The sequence below is a fragment of the Rhyacophila brunnea genome, unplaced genomic scaffold (assembly GCF_057557595.1).
Source record: "Rhyacophila brunnea isolate RB1 unplaced genomic scaffold, BYU_Rbru_1.0 scaffold_24, whole genome shotgun sequence".
In the NCBI taxonomy this organism is placed as follows: Eukaryota; Metazoa; Arthropoda; class Insecta; order Trichoptera; family Rhyacophilidae; genus Rhyacophila; species Rhyacophila brunnea.
In genome coordinates, this window is record NW_028232904.1 from 14,766,132 (window position 1) to 14,780,133 (window position 14,002).

The 14,002-nt window shown below is 30.4% G+C and overlaps 1 long non-coding RNA gene across 1 annotated transcript; it reads left to right on the top strand.

Annotated features, from left to right (window-relative positions):
* The first annotated feature begins 3,236 nt into the window (after window positions 1-3,236).
* On the top strand, window positions 3,237-12,743 carry LOC147069099 (uncharacterized). Its single transcript, XR_015071267.1, has 2 exons — window positions 3,237-4,771; window positions 6,062-12,743. It is a non-coding gene; the product is annotated as an uncharacterized LOC147069099 (long non-coding RNA).
* The last annotated feature ends 1,259 nt before the right edge of the window (window positions 12,744-14,002 follow it).

Consider the following 14,002-nt stretch of genomic DNA (forward strand, 5'->3'; position numbering starts at 1 on the left):
TCGCTTAGATCAGTAGGATTTAATTGAATTTTAAAATCTTAGTTAAACTTAGTAAACATTGCAATTTAGAGTTCAATGAAAACTTATGTAATGTTTGACTGACAAAATTGAGTATGCACTATGTTTACTCGATATGCACGACCTACGTCCACCCTTCGTCACTGAAAAGAAGACGGATATAGTTTTGGCATTCTTATCGTCATGATCGATTGATGAAATTGAGTTTTCATATTTCGACGCTTGTTCCCTATTACCTTTCAAACGCTGTCAACCGCAGGCTGTCCATGAATGAAAGGTAAAAGAGGATAAGTTTTGATAAAATTGAGTTTTCATATTTTGACGCTTGTTCCCTATTACCTTTCAAACGCTGTCAACCGCAGGCTGTTCATGAATGAAAGGTAAAAGAGGATAAGTTTTGATAAAATTGAGATTTCATATTTCGACGATTGTTCCCTATTACTTTTCAAACACTGTCAACCGCAGGCTGTCATATTTGCATATAAACAATGTTTTAAAGAGGTAATGATTGTGGAGATGTCGAAACAGAACCAACGTACAAGCATGCGAAGTAAGTAATTATTTATGTATATTTATAACAGTATTAAAAAAATTTTAGATATGCGAAATATACTTGTGTGGAATGATAACTCAATTTTATCAAAACTTATTCTCTTTTACCTTTCATTCATGGACAGCCTGCGGTTGACAGCGTTTGAAAGGTAATAGGGAACAAGCGTCGAAATATGAAAACTCAATTTTATCAAAACTTATCCTCTTTTACCTTTCATTCATGGACAGCCTGCGGTTGACAGCGTTTGAAAGGTAATAGGGAATAAGCGTCGAAATATGAAAACTCAATTTCATCAAAACTTATCCTCGTTTACCTTTCATTTATGGACAGCCTGCGGTTGACAGCGTTTGAAAGGTAATAGGGAACATGCGTCGAAATATGAAAACTCAATTTTATCAAAACTTATCCTCTTTTACCTTTCATTCATGGACAGCCTTGAAAGGAAAATATATTTTGACAATAGCAAAATGAATTAGGTATGTACCTAGGTACCTACTCACTTACCTAAAGCATCATTTTTGATTTAAAATGAATTTATATTTTGAGAATACTGGATTTGTTAGGATAAAATATTACCTATATAAAAATAATTACAAGATAAAAAAGAACTTTATATATACAACGTTTTTAAATTCTGTTGAACCATATCAACTTGACTTGACTAGCTTAAACGATTTAAAAAAAATTGTAAGTACTTGACAATATGTCATAATGATTTCAATAGTAAGGCACGTTTATATTAATACTTTAGTTGCTAGGACCCCAGACCCCTAGCAACCGATAATGGTGTCGAAATAACTTTTCATACAAAACAGAATTAACTGAAAATGAATTCAATTCTACTTAAAGAGCTAAAAGTATTAAATGAATGCATTGGCATCGTGTTCTGATATATTCTAAAACTTTTAAATGTCTAGCTAGTCGGGAAATTAGTTAAAAATCGATTGCAAGATTTGTACCGGACAAATAAGAATACAAGCTAAGAAAAACGTTGTAAAAACAACCGAACTGTTTATTTGAAAACACATTTAATAGGTATTAAACTATTACATAGGTACATATGGAAATTTAATAGTTTGTATATTTTTTATGCACCGTTATTTAGTATCATATCGCTTAGATCAGTAGGATTTAATTGAATTTTAAAATTTTAGTTAAACTTAGTAAACATTGCAATTTAGAGTTCAATGAAAACTTATGTTATGTTTGACTGACAAAATTTAGTATGAACTATGTATACCCGATATGCACGACCTACGTCCACCCTTCGTCACTGAAAAGAAGACGGATATAGTTTTGGCATTCTTATCGTCTACAGAAATATAGTTCGCCGATTTATTGACTCTAAACAAATTTCCTTATTACGCCAAGCCATAGAACTTTTACTATTTCTGAGTTCCATGCGCCAAGCTCTCATTCATAAGGGCTGCGCAAGAGTATGCGTGTCGTTGACATTAAATCGGGGTTCTAGGATCATAAGGGCGAAATTACAAAATGGCTGTTTTGAGTTAAATATTGCATTGTCTTGCTAGAACGCAGTTCTATTATATGTACAAAGATGAAACTCGTACGTATAGCGGTTTGCCAGACATTACTCGGCGTATCTACAAATCAATATGGAATTTTAGTTTCATATAGGCGAACACCTTTTTACGCCTGTGTGACTGACATTAATGCCGATTGATTAAGGACAGTTCGGCGTAAGCGGCGTTTCGTCTTTATGACACCGACATAAAGTTTAGTTTATGGAAATTTCGTAATTTTTAGTTTGGCGTAAGATGTCAATTTGACTTAAGTAAACACTTGCTATCGGTTCTTTTTTTTTTTTTTTTTTTTTAATAATAACCATACCCTTGCTTTTTCGTACAAGGTGGTTGGGTGGGTTAGTTGCATTGATCTGGGGCTAATTAGGTGCCTCCATTTATATCTTTAATTTTCTTTATGGCCAGGATTAAATATTTTGTGTAGTGTTCTTGTGTTGTTCTATTGCTTAGTGCTTCGTGAGGCTTTTGGAGGTCAATTTCGTGATTATGTTGTCTACATCGAGTCCTGAGAGTCCATCGCTCCCTTTCTAGTATAGGGCAGTCGTTGATGACATGCCACACAGTTTGAGATGTGTTGCCGTCACATGGACAACAGTCGTCATCCCTCAATTTAAATCTTTTTAGATAAGCTCGCACCGATCCGTGGCCTGTTAGTATCTGTGTGAGTTCGTGTGATATTTTTAAGTTCCTGGCAAGAGTGATGGCACAGTTTATGTTTGGAATAAATTTCTGCGTTATTGATCCTGTGGCGGATGTTGTGTATCTGTGGTTCCATAGCTCTATGGTATCTTCGTTTAGTTTTATTTTTGCGTAACTCAGAGGGAAGTGTGTATAGGTTAAAGGTCTTTTGTCTGTTGTGGCTTGTTTAGCGTATTTATCAGCTTCCTCGTTTTCGGCTATCCCTGTGTGACTTCTTATCCAGAAGAATCTGGGGTTTGTTCCTATCATTCGAAGCTGTGTTGACAGTGTTAAAATGTCTCTTACAAGTGGGTGTGTCGATGATGGGTTTTGGAGAGCTACCAGACTGGATTGGCTATCTGAGAATATGTTTACATAGTCGTGTCTGTGTAACTTTAATCTTTTGAGTGTCCACTCGAGAGATTCTCTGATAGCAAATTGTCATGTTACATTTTACGTAACATGGCTACATTTAAAACGCAGATATAAAAAAAAAAAATGTTAATTTAATTAACAAAATTTGGCACAACCTTGTTTAAAGTTTGTGTCAACCTTGTTTCTTAAACAATGACAGGGGCCAATCAGGTTCCTTCGCGCGTTTTTGAAAGCGTCCCATCAACAATACTTATTTCCGCCCAGAATATCATCACTCCGGGAATAGTATCAGAGCTGGACGGATGTCACTGGTTAAAGTATAGAGACAGTTTCAAAAGCAAGATGACGCCTTTTTTCTTTCGAACGAGACGACAAGGAGGCGGATTCCAACCATCATAACATAAAGCTAAGTAATTACTACATCTTAAAAGATATTCTTATGTTCCATACCAAGTAAACGATCCTCAAAGTTGTATTAAAAATTTGTTTCCGTATGTTTTTAAATTTCAATGGTTTGTGTAATTAAATAACACTATTAACGATTAAGCTGTGTTCTTATTTTTTATACTGTTATATTTAATTTGTAATTACACATATTTCAAGGCGCCCAAAAATTATAATTTAATATTTCAACGAGTTTACAAATGACATTTTATTTGAGGTAGATAAGTGATTTATAAGGCATTCTTTACACAGGGTTAAGTTGGCAGAAAGCCGAATCTAATAAGCTCTGAGATTAATTGTATTAAATATTTCAGGTTTTATCGGTTGATTTAGTTGGCACTCTATGTTTAATAATTGTGCAATACAATTGTTAAACTTCTTTTACTATTTACACATTTAACTCCCTTCACATTTTTTAATTTGACAATTGGCGCGACAACGCGTATGGCACTTTTTAGTATAAAATTTACTACACACGTGTTTCTGTTATAATAATTTTGTGTAAGGAGAGTTTTTTTTCATTTCATAAAATGTCACTGTAAATTTGTTTCGACTTTTAAACTTTGAGATGTGTTACTTGGTACAATACTTTTGAATTAATTATTACCTATTATATCGTATTATATTTTATATTATATTCCATGCTATATTTCATTTATGTTGACAATTTGCTTATTATTGTATATTACCTATTGCATGAATTTTATGTGATTCGTATTCCTTTTACGTTTTTTTGACATTCAATGCATACCTACCTACTTTATAAAAAACTTATTATAAAGTTTGTTTTGCTACATACTTTTCATTAAAACATGAAAAGTATGAAGTAAATCGATTTAAATGTTAGCTGGTTGTTAAATTGATTCAAATTTATCAAATTCGATAAGAATTAGTTAATTTTCAACTATTTTAGTATTATTATTAAATATGATATAATTACTAAATTTATGGTAATGTTCATAGCTGCCATTAAAATTTTAAAGCTATTTCCGTTAATAAGGAGGTAGCCATTTTCTGAACTAAAATTACTATGATTAGTAATATTATAATTATAAAAGCATACGCCATTTTAGTTATGAATCCAGTTCAGTTTGTGCCTTCTTACAAAACACTACAATTTGCATAGTCAATTTTGTTGTTTTATTCAAGAAATTTCACGGTGAGTACTATAATTAAATAAATCTATATTGTATTTCATAATATTCAATAATATTATGGACTATACCTAATTCTTTCTGTTACAAAAGTATTCCTATTATTACGACGTAGCCATTCTTTCTCACGCGATAAAAAACGCCGAGACATAATTTTTTTGTTGACGGCTTTATTATTTACGCATTTTGTCATATGAAACACTTTGCGCGCAAAACAATAGAATCGTTGTGTTACCTAGTGTTTCAAAACGTATTTTTTTGTTGTTTTCAATACCCGTGTCGAAATAATGCATTGACTTCAAATCACGCATTATATGTGTATATTTCTTGTAAACAAAATTATATTATGCAAACGATATTGTTGAGTTCATTGTAGAAGCATTTATATACCTACTTACATGAATTCCCGCTTGTTTTTTAGTTTTTGTTGTTAGTTGTACCTACTCGATTTGTCTTCCAAGATTTTTTGTTTGGAAAAAGATATAAATGAAGAAAAACCATTAAATTTTATCTTTGTGTTTTGGGGAAGTGATCAAACAGATATAATTTCATAGTAATCCGGTTAAATAAAGTCATATTTTTTTCAATTTCAAATCAGTCGATATATAAAAAATTCATTATTAGTTTTGTTAAAATATTTTCAGAAAAGAGAAATTAACTCGGCCATTTGCAAAACCTAAAATTTGTTAAAATGCCATTATTTCAATGGAAAATTACCAATTTGCAATGTTGCCAAATTTGTTCCATAGTACCTATATACCTACATAAATTATAAAACATTTTAGAAAGAGAAATCATAAATTTTGTTGTCTCCTTCTAAATTATCCTATGATAATTAAATTCGAAATTAGAATCTTGCAATTTGTACGTACTTATTCTCTGTATGCTATGTGGTTAGTGAGCTAGTATATAATAAATAGTAAATAATAAACCCGGCCGAATCCGACAAGTACATAGAATGTCTTGTTGCTATCCCAAACACACAAATAAGTGAGTGTTTGAGAAATAATATTTTTATTTTTGTGGATTGATTTCTTTTCATATCATAAATGTTTGGTTATTTTTTTTAAGATATGGGAATGATTTATAATCTTGTTTCAAGATAAAGGAGTATTTATATGTTTTTTTTAAAGCAAAAAATGCCTATCTAAACAAATTCAAATTATTTAAAGTTAACTTCTAATAAATTTTTTTTTTGTAAATTTATATTGTTTTAGTGTTTTTGAAATTAATGATTTAAAACTCGTTATTTTTTACAAATCACTGAAAAACGCTATGCCAAATACTGTTTTCAGATTTTTTCAACTGTTCGTATTGTGATTGATGAGACAACGAGATCATCGACATCGATACTACAACTACTTCTTTACTTCACTTCACTTCTACATTTCTCTGCACTGATTGGATCTTCGATCTTGAAGAGAAAATCTACATTTCTCAGCAGAACTGGATGAAAAATAACTGAAAAAGCTAAGTAAATTGAAATAGAATTGATTGGAATTGTTTTTATTGAACTTTTAGTAATCCTATAATAAATTTTTTTTTTCTTCTTCTCAACATTAAAAGTACTTACTCATTTTTTAAAATAAATTAATAAAATTACCAAGCAAAATAATATTTGTTTGTTTAATTATTGATAGTTTTACAATCTATTTTTTTTTTTATGATTCACATTTGAAATTTTCAAGTGTTGTGATTTTAATTCTATATTGAAATTCATTTAACGTCCATTGGTCATTTAAACAATTTCAACAAATTTTATTAATGTAGTAGTAAATAAATTGTAATTTTCAGCTTATATACCTACTTAATAATTGACAACCAGCGAAATATTTTAATTTTTTGTGTATGAACCAATTTTATTCAATATTTTTGAATAGGTTTGTCCAAGCTGTTGTGAAACGAAGAGTTTCACAGCTATATTTTATAATATTGTACATATATTCAGTACAATAAATGATTTGGTTTTACTTTAGAGTGTATACTAAATTAAAAAATTCTGGTTTAACAATTAATTTTAAGAAATCCGAATTTTGTAAATCAGAATTAAAATTTTTGGGTTATATTGTAAATGAAAAAGGTTTGCAGTGCGATCCTATTAAATTAGATTGTGTTAAGAATTTTCCAATACCCAAGTCTTCGAAAGATATTAAATCATTTGTTGGTTTATGTAGTTATTATCGAAGATTTATAAATAATTTTTCTACTATTTCTGCACCTTTAACTAAACTAACTGGTATAAAAGGTGGTATTTCTAATTTTAAATGGTCACCAGATGCACAATTAGCATTTGAGTCACTAAAACAGGCACTTATAACAGCACCTGTTCTTGCTTGTCCAAATTTTGGATTGGAGTTTTCTTTACATACTGATGCAAGTAATTACGGACCTGTGCGTTATTGTCACAAAAAGGCAATACACATGGAAGACTTGCAATTAAAATTATCAAAATATCATATTATTAATATTATATAAACGGACCTGTGCGTTATTGTCATCACAAGACAATACACATGGAAGACTTGCAATTAAAATTATCCAAATACCTATCGTATTAATATTATATAAACCCGGACCTGTGCGTTTTTGTCACCAAAAGACAATACACATGGAAGACTTGCAATTAAAATTATCCAAATATCTATTAATATTATATAATATATCCTTATCTACTAATATTATATCTATCTATATATTAATATTATTATTTTATAATTTGATTTGTAAACTTTCTGTTTACAAACAATTTCCATAGATTTGATTGGACCTTTTCCAAGGGCAATTAATGGTTCTACGTTTATTCTTTCAATCGTAGACGTTTTTTTCAAAATTTGTATGGCTAAAAGCTTTGAAAAAGGCTACTTCAAAACCTATAATTAATTTTTTAGAATCTGAAGTATTTTTAAAATATGGCGTACCTCATACAATAATCACCGATAATGGAAGACAATTCATTTCCAAAGAATTTAAGAGTTTTCTATTAAAATTTCATGTTCCCAAACTTTTTCTAAACGCGTACTATTCACCACAAAGTAACACAGTGGAAAGGTATAATCAATCTATAAATACATTATTAGCCATTCTCGTAGGTAAGAATCAACGTTTATGGGCAGATAATTTACTTCATGTTCAAACAGCACTTAACGCTACTGTCAATTTAGCAACTAAATATACGCCATTTTTTCTTATGCACGGCAGAGAAATCATTCTTGATGGAAGATTTCATTTTCCACATCAAATTCCTGATAATTTAAATTCTGCTCAACCTATTTCTATTGATTATAATAACTTCAGTAATAAATTAATAGAACTTCCTATTATTTTTGATATTGTTCAGGAGCAATTATTTAATAATTTCAATAACGATGCAAAACGTTATAATTTAAGAAAAAAATCTGTTCAATATAATACTGGTGACATTGTTTACCGTAAAAACTTCATTCAATCGAGAGCTATAGATTTCTTTTCGTCGAAATTAGCACCTCGCTTTGTTAAAAATATAGTACTTAAAAAGATTTCACCTGTAATGTATATTCTGGGAGATATGAATTTAAAACCACTTGGAAAATTCCACATAAAAGATATTAAAAAAAGTATTTAATTGTTAATTTAACTCTAAAGAATTAATGATTGAATACATTAATTAATGATTTAAACTATTTAAATTAAATGAACTTACTTACTTTAATAAGAAAGTTATTTATTCCTTTCTATTCAATAAAAGGGGTAACTCTATACATTGTATAGACACTTATTTTTAGATTCATTTTTAATACAAGTAATTTTGTATTACTAACAATTCTTTGTGTATGTATTGATGTCAAAGACTAAAAGTCTGTCTATTAAACAAAACTGTCATTCTTGTTGTAATAATCGTTGCGCTTTGCAACAATTACCTTATCATTTCTCCGTTATTCAATATATTATAGAAACTCCTTAATATTGTATAACTCTAATTAAATAAATCTTCTATGTAAATTGTTTAAACTGTTTTAAACTACATATTTTTGTTTTTTTATTCAAGGTTGATAATGTCGATCCTGAAGTACTATGAATGAAGTACAGTCTACTTGTGGAATTCAAGGCGGCAGCTTTCCGGCGCTTTGACTGTGGAATTGCAACCTGATACAAATTGTTGTCCTAAAAAATGGTATACTTTGCTTAATGAATGTATAAAAAACACTTATAAAATAATGTATTTCAGTATATTGACAGGTATCGGTTTTAATTGCTTGGTTGTAGTTGTTGAGAGGTTTTCTGCGTGGATTCTGACAGGTACGATTGTCAATTTTTTGTTTTGTATTAACAATACTGTTATAATCCTAATATTGTTTGGATTATTTCTATAACTTACATTATATTCTGAGAGAAAGGTTTAATTTTGCTTATGGGTTAATTTTCTTTATATTTTTAATACTGCTAAAAGTTTTTTTTTGAGAGTAGAGAGCTTGATGAAGTTATCTAGATTCATGGGTATTTTTTTTTTTCTCTTTTTTCTCGTTCATGGTGATAATTTCTAGTTATTTAACCTTATTGAACGAGGTTATACAATTTCTCTTCTGTAGCTCGGCATGTCGGATAGACTGGTGTAACTTATGTTAGCCAGCGCCTTCGTGTATTTTTTATGGATTGTTTGTTAGCTTATGAAATCGCGAAAATTTTATTAAGTTGCAACGATTCTATTTCTTACCATTGAGTTGCGAACATAGAGAGGGGATTCTTTACTCAATGGGGCATATATTACGTGATCTCACGGTATGCTATTTTTTTCGAGCTCAGAATAGGAAACAAGCCTGGGAATTGGTCACTAAATTAAGTTCTTACTCGAAATGTTTTTATTGTAAAAAGGCATGGTAGAGGCTCGAATGCTTCTTATTTTGTGTCACTAAATTCGTTCTTTGCAAAGAGGTAACAACATGACAAAGTGTTTGTTGCTTCGAATTTCGCTGGTGGAGTTCAAAAACTTAATTACAAATTAACTTCGGACGTTTAATGTAATGTTTTTGATTATTTTTGTGGGTTCAGATGATATTTTCATAGCTTTCTTTTTTTTTAATTTCTTTGTTAATTATACCTTCCGATCGATCCAGCAACTTTGCTGAATTATTTAGTTAAAGCAGTTGAATCTAAAGGAGGAATATAAAAGACTTTGAGATTGTTTTTGTGTTTGGATTGATCTTGGCTTAACTAACCGGTGGAGCAATAAAAGATGATGAATAGAAGCAGCAGATGATGTATGAAAGTGCTGAAATTGTATGGTATGTTAGAATAGTGTAGTCATGAAGACTGGGCCATAGTTAGGGATGTCCGAGCCAATTAAAACTGGAAACATTATTATTGATTAATTTTTGTATGTATAATAACTTCGGTGAAGGTTTTGTTTTGTCGTGTCATGCGAATATCATGATAATTTTATTAGTCGTAGAATGTCTAATCGTTTAGGAAATGTTGTTCGATGCTATTGAGAGTAACTGAACCATTCATTGCGTTAATCCCGGTAAATGACACAAAAGACCACAAACTCATCTAAATATTTTGTTGCTATGTTAACTATTAATTATAAATGTACGGACAGCTTGCTGAATGGTAAGTTAGTATATACCGTCGAGTTGAAAACCCTAAGTCGAGTTATTCCTATCACTAAATATATGGGCGTTCTTTTTTTTCATATTTTCGAATTTCTCTTTAAATATTTTACAAGTGTAAATGTTTATAAATTACAAGTTGGTACTGGATTGTGTTCTTTTTGTAGCCTGTAATTGCCTTCTGGGACCTGGAGCGAAGGGAATATCAGTTTAGTACTTGCTTAATCTTCTCAGACACCCATATGTTTGGTACCTTTCTCAGAATTTCTATTGAATTAACCCTGTTGAATTTTATCGTGCTTTTTTCTCTAACAAATGTATATTCATAATGAATAGTCATATTTTACACGTTGATTCGCAGTTGTTTTCAAATAAATACTTAATCAATATGAATGTAAACATATTGATTTCTCTTAATTGTGCATAATAATTAATTATTGTATAATTTTTCTTCTTACAATTGTAATTTGATGATATTTAACCTGTAAATTAATATGGTTAAAAGTAAAATATTTCTTATTAAATTAAATTACAATGCAACAGGAATGATCGTAAAACTTAAATGTCTCTTTAAAAAATAATTTATAGTATAATTCTATAAATTAAAATTTTCTTTTCATCCAATATAACTTGGATTGTATAAAGTTATTGTAATTTTTTTGTTCTTATTGTCAATAATAATGTATATTATAATGGTATAGCATGGAAGCAACTTAATCTCTAAATCTTTTAACTTTATTTCCATTATTATGATGATATAGTATGGAAATATCTCTTAATTTTGTTACCATTATTTGAATGATATTTAAATGGAAGCAACTATTGTCTATTGAATTTTATTACCAGTATTTAAAATGATGATATTTAAATGGTATTAAATAGTATTTCTATATTTTATTACCAATGTTCAAATAGTATTAAATAACTATTATTTCTTGATTTTATTACCGATATTTAAATGGAATATCGTGGTAATTATAATTATAACTCAAAAAGGTATTGTTTGATAAGATTGTGGCGCTTTTTTCAATTTTTAGGCGTTCTTTTCATAGAACTACCATAAATCGCCACAATTTTGTTATAACAACCACATATTACTAATGATAATGGAATTCTAATTATCCAAAAAATGTTATCACTATATATATAAATAAATTTCTGTAATTTAAGTAAATGATTGTGGATTTCTTGTTCAAATTTGTTGGCGTACTTTCCAAAAGTACTACCGTAACTTTCCACAATTCTTTATTTTATTATAATACTATGTTTACTATGATATGTTATCACCTAAAATGACTGATTAACAATAAGTATTCCGCTTTTGTTATAAAAGAAAAATGTTTAAGATTGTTTCTTTTTCAAATTTTTGCATAATTAACTATATTTACAATTTTCCTCTAAATTTTACCCTATTTTAAAAATTTTGTTTGTACTTGCATGTACATTTTTATAACCTGATTTATATGTGATTATTAATTATAATTGTATATCTGTTTTCTTCGATTGGTATGGTACATAAGAGTATGGTATAATATATAATTTTTAAACAACTTTTTCGACGACGAGAAGAATAAATATAATTTCAAGTTCAGTGCAAGTGTAGATAGTTCCTATTGAAGGAAAGAAAGTGAAACCTTAGCTAGTTCTAAACAAGAATGAAAAGCGAAGACCTGAAGGATGACACGATCTTCTCCGATGTACGACACAATCTTCTCCGATGTACAAAATGATCTTCTTTTGAAGGACAACACTACCTTCCTTTGATGGACAAAACTATGCTGAGTCACTACATTATTCTAACAATCTGTTGGATACTGCTTCCACATGAGGTGCCTGCGACTACTGTCGACTGACTTTGGACACCCTGGGGAGGAGTTCCAGATTTTTCATCTATTGCGGAACGAGGGTATTGTCATGTTACATTTTACGTAACATGGCTACATTTAAAACGCAGATATAAAAAAAAAAAATGTTAATTTAATTAACAAAATTTGGCACAACCTTGTTTAAAGTTTGTGTCAACCTTGTTTCTTAAACAATGACAGGGGCCAATCAGGTTCCTTCGCGCGTTTTTGAAAGCGTCCCATCAACAATACTTATTTCCGCCCAGAATATCATCACTCCGGGAATAGTATCAGAGCTGGACGGATGTCACTGGTTAAAGTATAGAGACAGTTTCAAAAGCAAGATGACGCCTTTTTTCTTTCGAACGAGACGACAAGGAGGCGGATTCCAACCATCATAACATAAAGCTAAGTAATTACTACATCTTAAAAGATATTCTTATGTTCCATACCAAGTAAACGATCCTCAAAGTTGTATTAAAAATTTGTTTCCGTATGTTTTTAAATTTCAATGGTTTGTGTAATTAAATAACACTATTAACGATTAAGCTGTGTTCTTATTTTTTATACTGTTATATTTAATTTGTAATTACACATATTTCAAGGCGCCCAAAAATTATAATTTAATATTTCAACGAGTTTACAAATGACATTTTATTTGAGGTAGATAAGTGATTTATAAGGCATTCTTTACACAGGGTTAAGTTGGCAGAAAGCCGAATCTAATAAGCTCTGAGATTAATTGTATTAAATATTTCAGGTTTTATCGGTTGATTTAGTTGGCACTCTATGTTTAATAATTGTGCAATACAATTGTTAAACTTCTTTTACTATCATTCAAACTATATACATTTATACACCTTTTTCCATTTTTCCTTAATTTGACAAAATATTTCTGCTTGGAAAACAGTGCAGAAGCTTTCGAGCTTAAATTTTCGGGGTGTTATTAATGTTCCATTTTCGTAGGCTACAAAAGCTGCCCCTACTTTGTTATCGATTAGACTGCCATCTGTGTAGATCTCCAATCCTGTGATGTGGTATTTTGTTTTAGTGTCTTCGTCAACTGTTCCTATGTGTTCTATATTTTCTAGATGTCTGTTGCCAGGATGTGGAAGTTGTGTGTAGTGTATTTTGTTTTCGTATGTTCTGTCTGTAGTTAAGTGTCGGGGAAGTATGTGGCTTGTTTTAACTTGGTATATTCCTGTAAGTTCTTGTATTTTTATATCTATTGGCGCTATTCCTGCCAGGGCTTGTGCTGACGTTAGCGATATTGTGCGATATCCCTTGCAAATTGATATTGCGAAAGGTCTTTGCGCGGAATTCAGTCTTTTTTGGATCGACTTTCTGTGAGTTGCTTTATTCCAGACCGATGCCGCGTAAGTTAAGGTTGGCTCCACAGCTCCATGATATATAATTTTTAAAACTTCAGGAGACGCCCCTCAAGTGGCTCTTGCTGTTTTTAAAAAGAATTTTCCCATTTGAGCTGCTTTCTTACATATGTAGTCGACGTGTTTCGCCCAATTGATGTGCCTGTCTAGTATTATGCCAAGAATTTTAAAGGAATCGACCAACTCTTTCGGTTTTCCTTTCCACTGGATTTCTGGTGTTCGTATTTTCCTTTTGTTGATAAACATTATATTTGTCTTATTATCTGAGAAGGTTAGTTTTACGTCTTCACCCCATGAGTTTACTTTTTGAAGCACGCTATTGGTTTTTAATTCCAGTTCGTCGGTGTCTTTTGCTGCTATCAATATTAACACATCGTCAGCAAAGGCTTGTATGTGTGTATTGTGGGGTAAGAGTATTG